Consider the following 13,080-nt stretch of genomic DNA (forward strand, 5'->3'; position numbering starts at 1 on the left):
GGAATAAAAATTTAGCCAGTAAACTTCAAGTGAACTAGTGTAACCGGAATGGCCTTTGTTTTCTTCGAATGACTCAGCTTACCTCATTGAGCCTCTGGACACTGTGGCTTGCTCTTTCGGGGCAGGAAGTCCAGTGACCATACCAGGAATCAGAACTTCCTGTGTGATGAGTCATGGGGCTGGCTGAGGGGAGGTGTAAGCTCCAGAACCTAGTCTACGCTAGGGGGAGGGGCCAAGTCAAGAACCAATCTGCCCTGGTCATTCAGGCGGCGCTTGATGATGTCAAAAACTCTATAAGAGGGGAGAGGACAGTTTGAAGCTCTCTCTTTCCTTTTCCGGTTGGTGTGAGAGCAATGAGGAGTGTGACTCTGAGCCAGCCCTTGGTCTCGGGCCGAGCCCAGATGTTGGTAACTATGAATTGTATTGGGTCTGTCTGTTGATATTTGTAACTTGTTTGTATTTTGGTTTTGAGGTTCGGGGTGCTGGTTTGTTTTCCCCCAAACTAAATGAATGTTTTGAACCTCAGGGTGCTGTTTTTTTCCCCTGAAGTACTTGAATGAATCTGTATTTGGTCTGTCTCTTGATGCTTGTCTGTATGCTCCCCTGAACTAACTGAATGCTAACTGAATGCTGGTGTTTTCCCCTGAATTAAATGAATGTTGTCTGTATGCTAACTGAATGCTGGATTAAAGTAAACTGGTCAACCCCTTCACTGTGCTTTCCTTGTTTAAGCAGATAAAAAGAACCTGTGCTTTCCTGGCGTCCCGGCAGCCTCCTGGGTCCCGGCAGCCTCCTGAGTCCCGGCAGCCTCCTGGGTGCTGGCAGCCTCCTGGGTGCCGGCTGTGGGGGAGGGATATTACGCCCCCACTGAAGCTGCTAGCTGGGTTGTTAAAACCACTAGGTAGCTTTTGGCCATCAAAATTTATGTTCCTTTAGAAAGGAGAGGGAGGGGGAGAGGAGATGGCAATCTTACAGGAGAAGACTCTGGCTCCTGGAGGGCACTGAGAAAAATTTCCTAAGGAAGATGGGAAGGTGGGACCTGATCTGAGTGTTGAAGGAGGCCAAAGAAACTTTTTCTTAGAAGAGAGAATTCTGAGAGCCTGGGAGAAGCCAACCAATTAAAATGAATTATAGAAGGAATGTTGAAAGAGAAGATAATGCTATTTATTACAGTAAATACTGATAGGAAAATAATATTTGTTTAAATTCTGATCTGGTTTGGTAAAATGCTCTGGTCATTTTTCTGTGCTCAGAAGAATGTTTTTTAGGATATATGTAAGACATAGAGTTAAGAAATAGCTAAGTGGTTTTCCAAATTTTCATCCTTGATGCCTTCCATATTTTCTTGTTAAACACTTGGTTTCTTAAATTGATACACCAAGGCCCTTTTCGTCAGTTTTTAAGGTCAACAGACCTATTGTGGGCCCACACTGTGGCTATTTAGATGAGGCAAGGGCTGCTTTAGAGGATGGGAGACACAAACCCAGAGATTACTTAAGCAGATTACATTTGTATGATTTTACCAGTGAGACAGACTGACTGCTTCATGATTGGGTCTGGTTATGGCTACAGATCTCATTCCACAGATTCTCAAATTGCTGAAAGTGAACTTAAAGGTCCCAGAGTATTTGACTTTTGCAGATGTTTTTTGAAGCATCCCCATGGCATTTTGAGGCTGCCTTGATCATATAACGCATAACACCTTCCTAATTTGAAAGGAAAAAAAAAACAGTTGTGAGGATAAAGATTGTATCAGTACGCTCATAATGAGACTTCCCTGTCATAAGGAACAAGCAACAAAGTTGGTAACTGCCTAGTTATTATCTTCCCATCTTTCAATTTTTCCATCTGGCAAGAAAACATTGTGATCCATTGGAAAATATAGCTTTGACTCATTAAAAAATGAGATTAACCTGTTATGGATTGAAGAAGTTTACATTGCAACAGAGTGCAGTATTTTACAAAGTTTTTCCTTTTCCTTTTCTTTTCCTTTTTAAGAGAACATGCAGATTTTAGAGTATAAGATGTCAAACACATTTGTGTATAGGAAGGGAAATTGAGGAACTATTTAATATTAAAGGATGGTGTATATATACATCTGAGCCTGCAGAAAGACTACAGAAAGATCTGCTTTTATTACCAGACTATTAACTAATGGGGAAGTAGAGAGCTCATGAGTAAATAATAGACTCAGATTAATTGTGTTTTTATACCAATTCTTTACTTTCTATATTATGTTAGGCAAACTACCGAAATGATTTGGAGCCTACTTCAGTAAGTCTAACATGAGGCTAAAGGCCCTAAAAGAGTGAACATGGTTAGTAAATCCCTCCCAACCATAAAAACCTTCTTTGTCTATCCATCAACAATGTTAACTGAAGTTGTGGTGACTGTACAGGTAACTGAATGAATACCCAAACCTTGGCAAAATTGTCAAGTAGGAGTTTTGTTTCCAGTGTCTTCACTTTCCCTATCTCTGCCAACCTCCTTCTCACACACATTATAGTAAACTTCCTGTCTCTGTGGCTCTGCCTCTCTCCGTGTCTCTGTCTGTGTCTTTCCCTCCCCCTCCCTCTGTCTCTCCCTCTTCCTCTGTTTCTGTCTCTCCCTCCATCTCTCTTCCTTTCCTTCTCTCTCCCTCTCCTTCTCTCTCCCTCCCTCTCTCTCTTTCTCTCTCTTTTCCCCCCTCTCTGTCATATGTAACAGAATCTCTTCTCAGAACCTTCATTCACACTAAGGTGTTGATGACTGATAATAGTTTAAAATGTTGCCTCTTCCAGCTACATTTATTGTTTTCTTGGTTCCGCTTGCTTCATTCTACATCAGTTCACATGTCTTCCCATGTTTCTCTGTATCCTCCGTATTTATTATTTCTTACAGTGCTGTAATACCCTATGGCATTCATATAACACAATCTGTTTAGCCATTCTCCAATCAATGAGTATTTACTTTATATTTGCTGTAAACATTAGCTCATATTTGTGGAGAGATACCTGGCCTAAGTGGATAGAGTGCTGCACTTGGAGTCAGAAAGACCTCTGTCCACAACTTGCCTCTGATACTTCTTGGTGGTATGACCTTGGGAAAGTCACTTAAACTAAGCTTTAATCCAATCATGTATAAAGCAATGACTTCAAAGGTTTTTGTGAGACTCAAATAAAACAATGCATATAAAATGTTTCCCAAATTGTGTAGTGTTATGTAAATGACAAATATTAAATATTGCTTAAAGTGTACATTTGAACAAATCATTAAGCTAAAAGAGTGAAACTCTACCTGCTGGAATTCCAGTATCAACCAGCAGGCTGAGAGTCTTAAAAGAGGCATTCAGGTCTTTGTGAAATTGTACCGTATACAGTACACAGTGGTTTATAAATAAAGTCGGTATTGGGGAATATCAAAGAAACAGAAAACACCAGCCCCTCTCTTCATGGAGTTTATGATTTAGTGCAAAGATAGTTCCCAAAAGTAAGACAACTGTAGAATGCTCTACTTAAAATTGAAAATCTGTGCCACCAAAATTGACCATAATACATGATTATTGAGATAAGGAGTCAGAGTAGGGTGGGATTAGTTCTAGAAGCTTTACCAAATCATCTGAGTTTTAACTATAGAGAAGGACATGAATGATAAAACTGGTGTATGTTTAAGAGATTTTTCCATAACTGAAGCCCAGGAATTGTGGTATTTTTTCTCTTTTTCATTAAAATATTTTCAACATTTGAAGATAGGAAATTTTAACTGACACCTTAATCTAAATAAATAGGTGAGAAGCAGTGTGTTGTAGTGCATAGAGTCGGAAAGCTTTGGGTTCAAGTCTTTTCTCTGACTTAATGGCTGTGCAATGATTGTTAAGCTACTTAAGCCTTGTGAGCTCTACCCAAATAAAAATATGAATTGTAGAGCTGCTGCCCATGTGTATACATGCACTAATAAAAGCTCCTCATTGTGAATTCCCTGTACCAATGATATCACCATTTCACTTCTTATACTTCTATCTCCATCACCAAGGTAAAATTAAATGAAAGACTAAAAGAGTTTAATAAGGGATAAAGGGGTGTGTGTGTTAATGCTGTGTATATTACAGTGGTGTGAAGAATATGGTTAAGATGAATGAATCACTGCTGGATAATCAATTCAATAAAAGGTGATTAAAGGTGGCAGGAGTAACTCCAGTGGATGAATTGAATACCACCAGGCAAGGTGAAAATCATTAGGAAGAACATGCTTTCCAGGGTTGTCTATGGTCGCAATGCAATTTACCATAGCATTTATCAAAATTTTACTCCCTGAAATAATTTGAGCTTGTTTAGACACAGATACACATACTCACGTGTCACACAAATTGAAAAGTGAAGGCAATCTCTCCAACAAAGGGTCACGATTAATGACAAAGTAAGCACTTGGAGGGTTTCCAGTGGGGTGGGGCCAGAGTTTGAGCTAAAAGTTCCATATTTGCTATCATTTCTGCTAATGATCTGTAAGAAGAATCCACAGCATGTTATTGAAATGTGCACAGCTAAATGGAATTGTAATGCTAACATAGGACTACTGCCAGGAGGAAATAAAGGGTTAGAGAAGCATGCAAGAAAATTAGACCTCAAACCAATCCATGCAATTAAAAAGATAAATTCTCAAACATAGGTATAAAACAGAGAAATTAAATGGCTCTCAGACATTCAACAGCTGTCAGCCTGGGAAACTTGGGATAATTGGAGAAGGCTGCTGAAGATCAAGAAAAGGCAAATGTTTCAGAAGTCTAAAAATACCTGTGAACCACAAACTATGTATGTTTGCTCTAAGCTTATATTAGAGAAGAGGTAGGGATCCTTGAGAACCTTTTGCTATAGAATCCTATCATCGAAACTATTTAACTCACTTTAAAAAGCCATGCCTAATGAATATATATGAAGATCTTGCATCTGTACAGATCTTATTTGTCCCATATGTTCTCATCCCATAAAAGCAAGACACATGTGAGACTCTTTGTCAGCTTTTTTTGCTTTGTCTTTCCTCGGTCTGTGGCCTTATCTGTTTCTGAACTGGCCCACCTGCCAAAGCAGCTGCTGCAGCTAAAACCCTAAAACAAGAGAGTATGGGAGGACAGAGTAGTCTACAAAAGAGGATCTGACAGCGGGGAAAAGAAAGGAGACTTGGCCTGGCCTCCTTGTTTACCTCTTGTCCTTTGGTTCTCCTGCCCCTTCCATTCATTCTTCTCTTGCCCACGATCATTTCCTTCAACCTCTATGTAGGCAAACACCACCTTGAAGCAGGGAAGGCAAGTGGAACAGAGAATGTAAGGGAACAGAGTTTGTTCTATGTGACCTGAGAACCTCAGTCCTGAATGTGGTAGCAGCACTTTCACTTGGCTGAGGAAGGGATAGTTGCATCTACTGCAGCTGTCTTCTGAAATAACCTTGGACCAGAAGCTAGAGTTGCCCTTCTTTGGACATAGACTTTTCCTTTCTTTTTATAAAAATTTAATTTAATTTTAGACTCAAGTATTAGAACCCACATAGAGAATAGAGAAAAGGAAGAAAACATATTATAAATTTAAATATTGAAACTTAAATACAAAACAAGAAAGAAAAAAAAAAAACGTGTACATAGCAGAATGCAAGAGATGATTCAAAATATGTAACGATAGATTTTCATTTCAAGAGAGCCTATATGTCGGAGGGGTGGAGCCAAGATGGCGGCTGGAAAGCAGGGACTTGCATGAGCTCCCCACCAGGTCCCTCCAAAAACCTATAAAAATGGCTCTGAACAAATTCTAGAACTGCAGAACCCACAAAATAGCAGGGGGAAACAGGCTCCAGCACAGGACAGCCTGTATGGTCGCTGGGTGAGGTCTATCGCCTATGGAACTGGGAGCAGAGGGGAGCAGAGCCCAGCATGGGCAGTGGCAGGACCAACCAGACCAGGAGCCAGACAGAGCAGGCCCTAGCACCCTGAATCAGTGAGCTGTGGCAGTTGCCAGACTTCTCAACCCAGAAACACCAAAGACAACAGAGAAGGTTAGTGGGAAAAGCTGCGGGGGACAGAGTGAAAAGAGTTCGCAGTTCAGCCACCACCCCAGGGACTATGGCTGCAGTTGCTTCCGGCCCCAGGCCAACCTGGTGGGAGGAATTAAGTGGCTGATCAGAGCAGGAGTGCAGAGCTTGTTTAAGATTTGCATCAAGTCTGGGTTGGCGGTCCTTGGGGAAGGAGGAGTGCTGGTGTGGCAGAGACAGCTGTACAGAAATAGCTCTGAAATCAATGGCGCATCCCCTCAAGCTGGGAACAAAGTACTCTTTACTCTATAAGCAGTCATACCCTGCTGAAAAACTCAAGGGTCAAGTAAGTTGGCTGGGAACATGGCCAAGCAGCGAAAATGGACTCAGGTTCAGTCTCAGACTCTGGAATCTTTCTTTGGTGACAAAGAAGACCAAAACATACAGCCAGAAGAAGTTAACAAAGTCAAAGAGCCTACATCAAAAGCCTCCAAGAGAAACATGAAGTGGTCTCAGACCATGGAAGAGCTCAAAAAGGATTTGGAAAAACAAGTTAGAGAAGTAGAGGAAAAATTGGGATGAGAAATGAGAATGATGCAAGAAAACCTTGAAAAATAAGTCAATGATTTGCTAAATGAGACCCAAAAAATACTGAAAAAAAATATTGAAGAAAACAACACCTTAAAACATAGACTAACTCAAATGGCAAAAGAGCTCCAAAAAGCCAACGAGGAGAAGAATGCCTTGAAAGGCAGAATTAGCCAAATGGAAAAGGAGGTCCAAAAGACCACTGAAGAAAATACTACCTTAAAAATGAGATTGAAGCAAGTGGAAGCTAGTGACTTTATGAGAAATCAAGATATTATAAAACAGAACCAAAGGAATGAAAAAGTGTAAGACAATGTGAAATATCTCGTTGGAAAAACCTGGAAAATGGATCCAGGAGAGATAATTTCAAAATTAGTGGACTAGCTGAAAGCCATGATCAAAAAAAGAGCCTAGATATCATCTTTCAAGAAATTATCAAGGAGAATTGCCCTGATATTCTAGAGCCAGAGGGCAAAATAGAAATTGAAAGAATCCACAGATCGCGTCCTCAAAAAGATCCCAAAAAGAAATCTCCTAGGAATATTGTCACCTAATTCCAGAGCTCCCAGATCAAGGAGAAAATACTGCAAGCAGCCAGAAAGAAACAATTTGAGTATTGTGGAAAAACAATCAGGATAATTCAGGATCTAGCAGCTTCTACATTAAGAGATTGAAGGGCTTGAAATATGATATTCCAGAGGTCAATGGAGCTAGGATTAAAACCCAGAATCACCTACCCAGCAAAACTGAGTATCATGCGCCAAGGCAAAATATGGATTTTCACCAAAGTAGAGGACTTTCAAGCTTTCTCAGTGAAAAGACCAGAGCTGAATGGAAAATTTGACTTTCAAACACAAGAATCAAGAGAAGCATGAAAAGGTAAACAAGAAAGAGAAATCATAAGGGACTTACTAAAGTTGAACTGTTTTGTTTACATTCCTACATGGAAAGATGATGTGTATGATTCATGAGACCTCAGTATCACAGTAGCTGAAAGGAATATGCATATATATGTGTGTGTGCCTGTGTGTATGTACATATATACACATATGTGTGTGTGTATGTATGTATATATGTAGGTGTGTACATATATATGTGTGTGTACATATATATGTGTGTGTATATATATAGACAGCGGGCACAGGGTGAATTGAATATGAAGGGATGATATCTAAAAAAATAAAATCAAATTAAGGGATAAGAGAGGAATATATTAAGAGAGGGAGAAAGGGAGAGATAGAATGGGGTAAATTATCTTGCATAAAAGTGGCAAGAAAAAACATTTCTGTAGGAAGGGAAGAGGGGGCAGGTGAGGAAGAATGAGTAAATCTTGCTCTCATCGGATTTGACCTGAGGAGGGAATACCATACACACTCAATTGGGTATCTTACCCCACAGGAAAGAAGGAGGAAGAAGATAAAAAAGGGGGGCACGATAGAAGGGAGGGCAGACAGGAGGAGAAGGTAATCAAAAACCAACACTTTCAAAAAGGGACAGGGTCAAGGGAGAAAATTCAATAAAGGGGGTTAGGTTAGGAAGGAGCAAAACATAGTTAATCTTTCACAACATGAGTATTGTGGAAGGGTTTTACATAATGATATGCATGTGGCCTATGTTGAATTGCTTGCCTTCTTAGGGAGGGTGGGTGGGGAGGGAAGAGGGGAGAGAATTTGGAACTCCAAGTTTTAAAAACAGATGTTCAAAAACAAAAAAAAGAAAGATTTTACATGCAACTAGGAAATAAGATACATAGGCAATGGGGTGTAGAAATTTATCTTGCCCTACAAAAGAAGAAGGGAAAGGGGGATGGGAGGGGAATGGGGTGACAGAAGGGAGGGCTGACTGGGGAATGGGGCAAGCAGAATATATGCCATCTTGGAGTGGGTGGGAGGGTAGAAATGGGGAGAAAATTTGTAATTCAAACTCTTGTGAAAATCAATGCTGAAAACTAAATATATTAAATAAATTAAATAAAAAAAGAAAATATGGAAAAAAAAGAAAGCCTATATGTCACTTAAGCCCAATTGCCCTGCTTTCCTCCCTCCAAAAAATTATAAAACAAGAAAGCCTACATGATAAATAACACATGTTGTGTTGAGAATTGTTCATTTTTCTCTGCTTCCTTGTGAGTTTTCTTTTATTCTCTGCCGTGCAGAAAACATAGTGTTTCCAACATCCATCCTCTGTTTTTCACTCCTACTGACACCTCTATAGTTCAAGCTCGAGTTTGACTGTATCATTGTCATGATCTTTCTACCTGTCTCCCTTTCTCTGGTGTGTCTCTTATTGGCCACACCTTAATTTGTCTATAATACTGCTCTCTGATTCATCTTCACTCCTCTGCTAAGTCAACCCCCTCCCCAATTCCCCCTTAAAATCTAAAAAATTTCAAGGCTTATAGATTAAGTTATTAGTTTCTTATCTTAGTATTCAAGCCCTTGAGAATGAATGAATTTTAAAAAGCATATGTTAAGTATTTTCTCTGTGCTAAACACTGTGCTAAGTGTTAGAAATAGAAATAGAAAAGCAAAAAAGGGAAGACAATACAGAAAGGTGGGTTCAAATGCATTGAGGATGCTAAGGTCTGGTGAGCCAGAAGTTGTAGTGCCAGGGAATCATAGGATGCATTGTCAGGGAAGATGGTAAGTACCTAACTCATCTAAGTGCCATGAGAACGCATGATAGTGGGTGGTGCTTAATGCACCCATACAACAACTATTAGGAAGAAGGGAATGTGTGTGTATGAAGTCTGGAAACCAACACAAAGGATTAGGGATGAGGATAGCCCATGTCCAGCCTGAAAGGGGTGGTAAAGGAAAGCAAGGTTGGGGGAAGGGCTCTCCAAAAGTCCTTTCAGGCCCTTATTGGGTTCCAATCTATTTTTTCATCTTTATTCCTGACTCCTTTCACACTTCAGACAAATTTCTGCATGTACCATTTCAGCAACACACCTTGCCCTTTTATTCCTTGGCATTCTTGTTTATGTTCTTCTCCCTTCCTTGGATATCCTCTTCTATAATTCTTGAAGCCCTGTCTAATTTTCAAGACCATATCAAATGTCACCTCTTTTCTGATGATCCCTTGTCTCCCTCCTCTGAACTCCTAAATAGTTTTGTTTGTATCTCACACCACTTAACACACTGCTTCACATCATGATATCTGTATGTCTTGTCTACCTTCCTATTCTATCCATTTGAAGCACTAAAGATGGGCAGGATGGGAAGTTGCCAACCATTGATACAGAAGTTCTTGGGTCTTTTTAGTGTCAATAGAGCAAGTCATGCATGAATGGTAGACTTAAAGGAATTTGTAGAAGTTAACCTTTTGATTGCTTGGTGTTGACCTGGGATTTTCTTACCTAGCCTTAATGACTGAATGGGTATTGTCTTAGTCAAATTGAGACTTGGAAAGATCTCAGCTTAAAAAGGCCAAGGTCCCCAAGTGCGTCCAGGGCTATCTCCAGTTGTCCTGATCTATATGTGCCACTGGGCCCAGATGGCTCCAGAGGAGAAACTGAGACTGGTGACTTTGCACAGCCTTCCCTTACTTAAATTTATTCCACTTGCAAGCTATGGCATAACCTTCCTGATGCCATGGTGTTCTTCAAGAATTAAAGACAAACAACAACCTGTGAGTAGTCCCACTGGGGACCCAACTGGCCAGTTCCAGTTGGACAACACAGCTCCTTCTTTCTTTTCCTCCTTCCCTCCTTCCCCTCCTCTCCCATTCACCCTTCTCCCCTTCCTCCCCCACTCTTCCCCCATTTCCCCTGCTCTTCCCCTCCTTCTCCCTTTTCCTCCCTCCTTCCTTCCTTCCCTCCTTCCTTCTTCTGCCTTGACTTGCCTTCACATAGCCCTCTCTTACTTAAATCCAATTCACTTGCAAGTCACAGCATCAGCTTCCTGATGTCATGATCCTTTTCAAGAATGAATGACAAACAAGTTGGACCTGGTGGGAACCTTAACCTCACTGGCATTGAAAGGTGCAGTCTCCTTTTAGTATTTGATAGCTGGTTGGTATTTGACATTTAGTTCACATATCACTATGTCTTATAACTTAAACATGCTTGTTATGTAAATAGTGTTTATTATAGTTATCTCTGCTGTTGTCTTAGTCTCTTCTATTGGACTCTAATATGGTTTTATCGAAGGCTTATATATTCTTAGCACTCAGACAAGTGATTTGCACATAGAGGGTGCTTTAATGTTTGTTGTATTGAACTGAAGACAGGTATTGTTTCTCTGCTATATCTGTATTCTTCATCCTGAATACAGTAGGCTATCAATCACCTTCCTATTCCTCTGAGAAGACACTCGATGCTGGGCATTTTTACTATTCCCCATATCTGGAACTCTCTCTCTTCATCTCCATCTCCTGGTCTTCCCAGCTTCCTTCAAGCCCCAGTTAAAATCTCATTTTTTAATGAATAACCTTTCCTGACCCCCTTTAATACTAGTGTCTTTCATCTGTTGATTTCCTCCACTTTATATTTTATATATCTTGTTAGTACATAGTAGTTTGCTTTCTGTCTTTCCAATTAAATTATGAGCTTCTTGAGAACAGGGCTTATCTTTGACTTCCTTTGGTCACTCATCATAGTGTTTCGCACATAGCAGATGCTTAATAAAAGCATGTTGACTGACTAGCAACTATGAGGAGGAAGGACAAGAAAGACCTTAAACAGGAAGTGGTACTTGAGCTACATCTTGAAAGAAAAATTAGATTCTGCGAGGAAGAGGTGAAGATGATGTCCATTTCAGATGTGGATGACAGCCTTGTACAAAAGCATGAAACCTTTAGCTTTTAGAGGAAACTACATGTGAAGGTAATTCTGAGTCTGAGTAGAGGTCTCTATGTGGGGGCCAAAATGAAGCTAATGGGACCTTGATAAATGTAGGATGGCTAAATAGAAGAGTTGATGCCTAAATGGTTTTTGAAAACTGGATAATTGAAATGTTACCTACTGAAAGTATAAGCCATTAAGAGGCAAGTAGATATACAAAAGAGAGAAGCAATCATTATAGGATGAAGTGATCTTTAGGTTGCATTGGTTTAATACCTGGCAAAATGTGCAAGGCTGATATTAAAAAGCATTGCAAGCATTTTTTAAAGGAGAAAACTGACATGCCATTGGATGTATACTAATGTCCAGTCTTTCTTAGTAGAAGGCAACCAATGAATGAAATGTTGAAGAGTGATCCTTAAGTGATGTAAGAATTCTAATTTGATGAGGCTTGGAGTATGATGAAAGAATGCTCCATCTACTCCTCTACTTTGAGGGACAATCATAAGGAGAGGGTTAGGGAGGGGACCTGTAATTTCTTTGGGATAGGAAGCTACTGGATGAGAAAACTTCCTCAGAGTAGATATGTACCTTCTCTTCAAATTATAGTCCTAGAGAGTTTCCTAGAGCATCGCGAGGTTGAATGACTTGTCCAGGGTCATGAAGTATTCTGTCAGATGTGGGAATAGAATCCCTGTTTTATTGGCTTTCAAGCTGTCTCTTTATCAACTATGTTGTTACCATAATCATTCTGTCTGTAAAGATGGAGACAACATGGAAGGTTCCATTTTCTCTAATTTGTTTACTATAGCTTTGTCAATTAGATGGTAAACTGCTGGCTTGTGAAACAAATGGCTTCTGGCTATCTTGACAGCCCATTATAATAGACACAGGTCTGATTTATCAGTTGTGTAGCTATCAGCTATTCAAGTTAGCCTCATATTTTAACTTCACCAAAAACCAGCTGATTACTGAGAAAATACTGATAACTATAGGAAGTAGAATCCTTGATCTCTTTTCTACTGGGAAATATAAATTTTACTCCTGTCATTAACCAGCCTCCCCCCTCATATAGCAGAAAACGTTTAACTAGTTCCAAAAAGTGCCTTGAGGTAAGCCTTCTATTAGCAACGATTTGACTGAAGCTCTAAAACTACATTTCAACAAGAAATGAGGAGAGTTTTCTTTTTAAATTTTTATTTGAAGTCCCATTAGCCAGGGCTTGGGGAGAATAGCAAACACTGAGGGAATTCATGCACAGGATGTTTTTATACACGTGACTAAATCAAGTGCTCATTTAGATTGTGCCTGGCTATTTTGTCCATCTTAATGACCCAGTCATCATATCCAACTGGGCGCAATGAGAGCGAGCGCTTGCTTGACAATGGGCTATTAGGACTGCAAAAAAAAGAAACATGCTGAACACTGTCAATTCATTCCTGTGGTGGTTTGCTCCCCAACCTCACAGCACAGAGAGGAACTTTCTCTTTTCATGTGTGAACAAAAGAAACTTGATACATATTATTTGGACTGCCACCTCTACTTTTCTACATTTTTTTCCCCTACTTTAGGATTGATTTTAGAAATGTAAATTAATTTGATAAGGCCACTTTTGGTGTGGCACTTAACTTATTGTGTAAGAAATTTTCGATTTTTTAAAAAAATGAAATGTCAGCTATTTCAAAGGGGAAACATGGTGGCCATTGCCAGCCCACA

The sequence above is a fragment of the Trichosurus vulpecula genome, chromosome 4 (assembly GCF_011100635.1).
Source record: "Trichosurus vulpecula isolate mTriVul1 chromosome 4, mTriVul1.pri, whole genome shotgun sequence".
Lineage (NCBI taxonomy): Eukaryota > Metazoa > Chordata > Mammalia > Diprotodontia > Phalangeridae > Trichosurus > Trichosurus vulpecula.